At 42.1% G+C, this 4,431-nt stretch overlaps 1 long non-coding RNA gene across 1 annotated transcript; it reads left to right on the top strand.

The window, feature by feature from the left end:
- Window positions 1-3,240: 3,240 nt before the first annotated feature.
- On the top strand, window positions 3,241-3,568 carry LOC108717941. Its single transcript, XR_001935937.2, has 2 exons — window positions 3,241-3,282; window positions 3,478-3,568. It is a non-coding gene; the product is annotated as an uncharacterized LOC108717941 (long non-coding RNA).
- The last annotated feature ends 863 nt before the right edge of the window (window positions 3,569-4,431 follow it).

The raw sequence follows: 4,431 nt of genomic DNA, 5'->3' as shown, positions 1-4,431 counted from the left end.
TTGCCTTCTGCTTGGCATCTCTTCTGCCCTCTTACTGACATCCCTATTAGCATGGGCGTCCACAGAAAATTTTCCAGGGGGGGCAAGCAAGAAAACCTATTAAACAAATTACTCACATTACATTACCCACATTTTGGTTTCCACACAAACCTAACAACAGCTTTTCTATAAATATATAGCGTAGTAACTGTTGCACATGTATAGCATTGCCATTCTATTAATGACACAAACTCCTTGTTTGCCAGGACAACATTTGGTATTTTCTACTTTCTTAACAAAATTACTGTCCAGAGGTTTGTAGAATGTTATTCCCTCTAGAGTTCTAGTTACAACTAGATACATCCCACCAATATTTAATGCATAATATATTTCACTGTGTACACCATTTTTCTGGTGTGTGTGTGTGTGTGTATATTATGCAACAAACAATTTGTTTTTCTCTCAGTCCTCATTAAAGGAAGCACTGCATGCAAACACTGTCCTTGTCAGATTTAATTAGAAGGTGGATGCCTTCCTCAGCACCTGCTACAGTATTGTACATACAAAATATCTGCGGTTTCCAGAAACTGATTCTGATGTAGGAGATATCAGTTTGTCTTTCCAGTTCCATCCTTTCCAATTTCATTGGAAATGGGGGGGGGGGGGTCATTTTTGGTGATAAGCCATCAGGGGGTACAAAGGGGTACAACTACAAGGAAGGGGACAATCAATGATGGGGCCTTGAAAATGGTTTCTGGTGGCAGCCCTGCCCCTACCCAATCTACTAAAACTTGTGGGTGCCAAAGTACCCAAAAAAAATGTGCCTGTGTGCCATTGCTAAGGGGAGTGAGACAACATGAGAACTTGCTGTCCTACTGACTCTAAACCTGTGCTTATCTAGCTGTGCCTTAACTACAATTCCCAGCACCCCCTGTGGCTGACTTGTAGTTATAGAATATAGTGTGTTTGGTATTTCTTGTTTACTTGTTACAGCTTTTGAAGTGTTAGACCATTTACGCTGCTGCTCTTTAGCTATTAATGTTAACTGCCATTTTCCAACTGCCATTGGCCAACTGTCCCACTCATCACTCATCCTAGTGGCCTCAGCATTAGAGTAGATGATGGGTAAGGAGGACCTGAGAAGAAAGACAAGTAGCACAAACCAGAACAAAAGTTAAATGCCTAGAATTAGGATGCCTTGTGTTATGGGTGCAGGGGCACTGATCAGAGCTTGACTGGTTATGAAAAGCCCCAGTGGGCCCATTACTTACCTGGGCCTCTAATGGGAACCAGTGTCTTCTGCCCCTATAACACCCTGCCAGTAACATACAGCTTTACAGTAATGGCACAGAAGGGGATTTGGGATGTTTTGTCCCCATGTGAGTTCCAGTTCAGTGTATGGCCAACCAAATGCTCACTCCCAAATGATCACTCCCATTCATTTCTAAATTCAATTTAATTGAGCCCTGGTGAAAGCAATCGTCATAGAAATTAATGAGAGTGATTCCAAGTGTTCATTTAACTATTAGTTTGTGCATTGTGTCACCAGGACCCAACCTTGGTTAGCAGGGGTGTCTAGGGCCCTTGATTGCACCAATAAATTCTGTCTCTCATAATCAGCTCCTTCATTCTATTAAAGTTGCTGCTGATTGGTGTTACTGGTTATTTATAAGGCACAACCATATTCAGTAGCGCAGTATTGAGCTTTTAAGGGAAATCCAGTATATACAGATATATATGGCAGAGAGGGTTCAGTTTACAATCTCTTCTCTCTCTTTCTCTCCCCCATAAAATGAAATACGAGCGATTCCTAGTGATTCTCAGCGATTCCTAGTGATTCGCAGCGATTCCTAGTGATTCGCAGCGATTCCCAGGAGCAGAAGGAGATAAAGAAGAAACACAAAAGTCTTTTTAAAGACTATCAACTTTCATCAGAAACAGAAGAACAACTTGCCCAACCCATTGTGGGTATTTTGGAGGAAGGTAAGGGTCCTGCATTTTTCCATCCAGTGCCACTATCAGGGGGGGACAGGGAGGACAAGTGTCCTGGGCATGAAGGGGGGCCCAGCAGTGCTGCACTTTTGAAAGAGCTGGGGCCCCCTTGATGGCGCCCGAGCTGTGCGGCCATTTTTCAAGTCCCGAACAGCTGAAATGTGGAAGTCAAACAGCCAAAGGACCCGAAGTCACAAAAACAGCCGAACTACCGAAGCGGCGAAAAGACCCGAAGCTACGAAAATAGCCGAAGTCTGGAAGCACCGAAAAGACCTGAAGTCACGAAAACAGCTAAAATTGAAGTCCTGAAGCGGCGAAAAGACCCAAAGTCACAAAAGGAGGCAAAGTTGAAGTCAAATCTACTGAACACCAATTTGTGTTTTTTTTAATCCCCTGGCCACCAAGGTATTATTTTAATATTCTAGAGGCCCCTACCACCAATGTTTTTTTTAAAAAATATTTTTTGGGGCCGCTATTTTTTTAACTTGTAAGGGGGCCCCTGCCACCAATGTTTTTTAAAAAATTTTTTGGGGGGGCCCAATTTTTTTTAACTTGTAAGGGGGGCCCTGGAGCCAATGTTTTTTTTAAAAAAATATTCTTTGGGGCCCCAATTTTTTTTATACTTGTATGGGGGGCCCTGGCGCCAATGTTTTTTTTTTTTTACTTATAAGGGGGCCCTGACCATCAATAGCTTTTTAGAACTTGTGTGTAGGGGGGTTACTTTTTTAGCGCTGATGTCTGTGTGGCCTTTTAACTGTGATGTGGAGTGGGTGGGATCTGGGGTGGAGCTCAGGCGCAAGTGTGGGTGGGGCCCCAAAAATTTTGTTGTATGGCGCCCCGTGATTTCTAATTGCGGCCCTGTTCCCATCTGTAATATGTAGATATAGTAAATGAGGCTGAAAAAAGACACATGCCCATCAAGGTCTAACTTTTTGTGTAACTGCTGAACCAGAGGAAAGTAGGGCCCTGACAGAAATAATGGGCAGATTTAATAAATAAAATAAATGGGGGGATTGTATTGTCTTAAAATGGGGACATGGGGAGCTGGTGGGGAGGGGCATTCTATATACATAAGTAAGCATTGGTTTCTAATTGGAACCATATTAAAACCATAGTTTCTGAATGAAAAGGGTTCTTATTAAATAAGATGTAAATATGCTGCTGTTTTTACCTCTTTATTGTGTTTATTTGGGGGTCTTACATCTTTACGTTGACTCTAATCTTCCCAAATCTCTATTTTAAATTACAGGAACATCAAAGATGGGCATGAGTGCAAGTAGCAGGCTTTACTACCAGTGGCGCTATGAAAAGGTAAAGGTGCTCATAGCTAATATCCTCATTTCATTTTCTGACTGCTGAGAAAGGTATCCAAGGGGTTAATGGAGGGGCTAACCCAATGCTAAACATGCATATCTTCTGTGTAAATACAATGAAACAGAAATTTGACAGGGTTTAGCATAGTGTGTGCTCTGGCCTCAATGTTTTCTTCCTTCTTACATTTTCTAGCACTCACGGTGGATCTCGTCTGATCTGGACATCTTTGAGATCAGGGATTTTGAGGATCCACTCGCGGGCCCTTATCTCGAGTGCATCAGGGGTATGATCACCAATGACATCGGGTTTGCACTCTACGATCTGTGGATGTCCAAGGACTGTGTGAAGATTACAAAATGGTGGAAATTACACCTTAAGAACGAGTTCTGGCAGGACTACAGATACATCAAGGCCCACCTGAAACACCTCTACAAAGACCTAGAGAAGATCAACAAGGGCATACTGATTAAGAACAATGAGAGATATTCAGGTGCAGTATATAATCCATCCTTTTATTTCCCACACTTGGTCAATCATTTAATTTTGCTTAATCACCTGATTTGAACTTAATGTGCTCCTAAATATTACAGGTGTGGGATCTGTTATCCGGAAACCCATTATCCAAGAAGCTCTGAATTATGGAAAGTCCATCTCCCATAGACTTCATTTTATTCAACTAATCAATAATAAAACAGTTTCATGTACTTGATTCAAACTAAGATATAGTTATTGGAAGCAAAACCATCCTATTGGGTTTATTTAATGTTTACATAATTTTCTAGTAGACTTGTGGTATGAAGATCCAAATTACAGAAAGATCCATTATCCAGAAAACCCCAGGTCCCAAGCATTCTGGATAACAGGTCCCATACCCGTATAAGGATTTTACAGTTATCTTGTTTGGTTTTACAGATGGTCCACCGAACAACTCACAAACGGCACATGATACCAGCACCACCAGCAGTTTCCTTGGTACCAAATACCGATGCACCTCAGTCTAGGCACCACATCCTCAGGAAACAGCAGTAAGTATGGGGCATCTCAAATCCACCAGTGATGCCCCCCTTTCATCCACTGCACTTTCACCACCGTAGTTCCACCAGTGGTTCCTCCCCTTTATCCAAAATATGGTGTTATACACAGGAA

Source organism: Xenopus laevis, chromosome 5S (assembly GCF_017654675.1).
Source record: "Xenopus laevis strain J_2021 chromosome 5S, Xenopus_laevis_v10.1, whole genome shotgun sequence".
Classification (NCBI taxonomy): Eukaryota; Metazoa; Chordata; class Amphibia; order Anura; family Pipidae; genus Xenopus; species Xenopus laevis.
The sequence above is the reverse complement of the archived record's forward strand: the minus strand, read 5'-3'. Positions and strand labels throughout refer to the sequence as shown.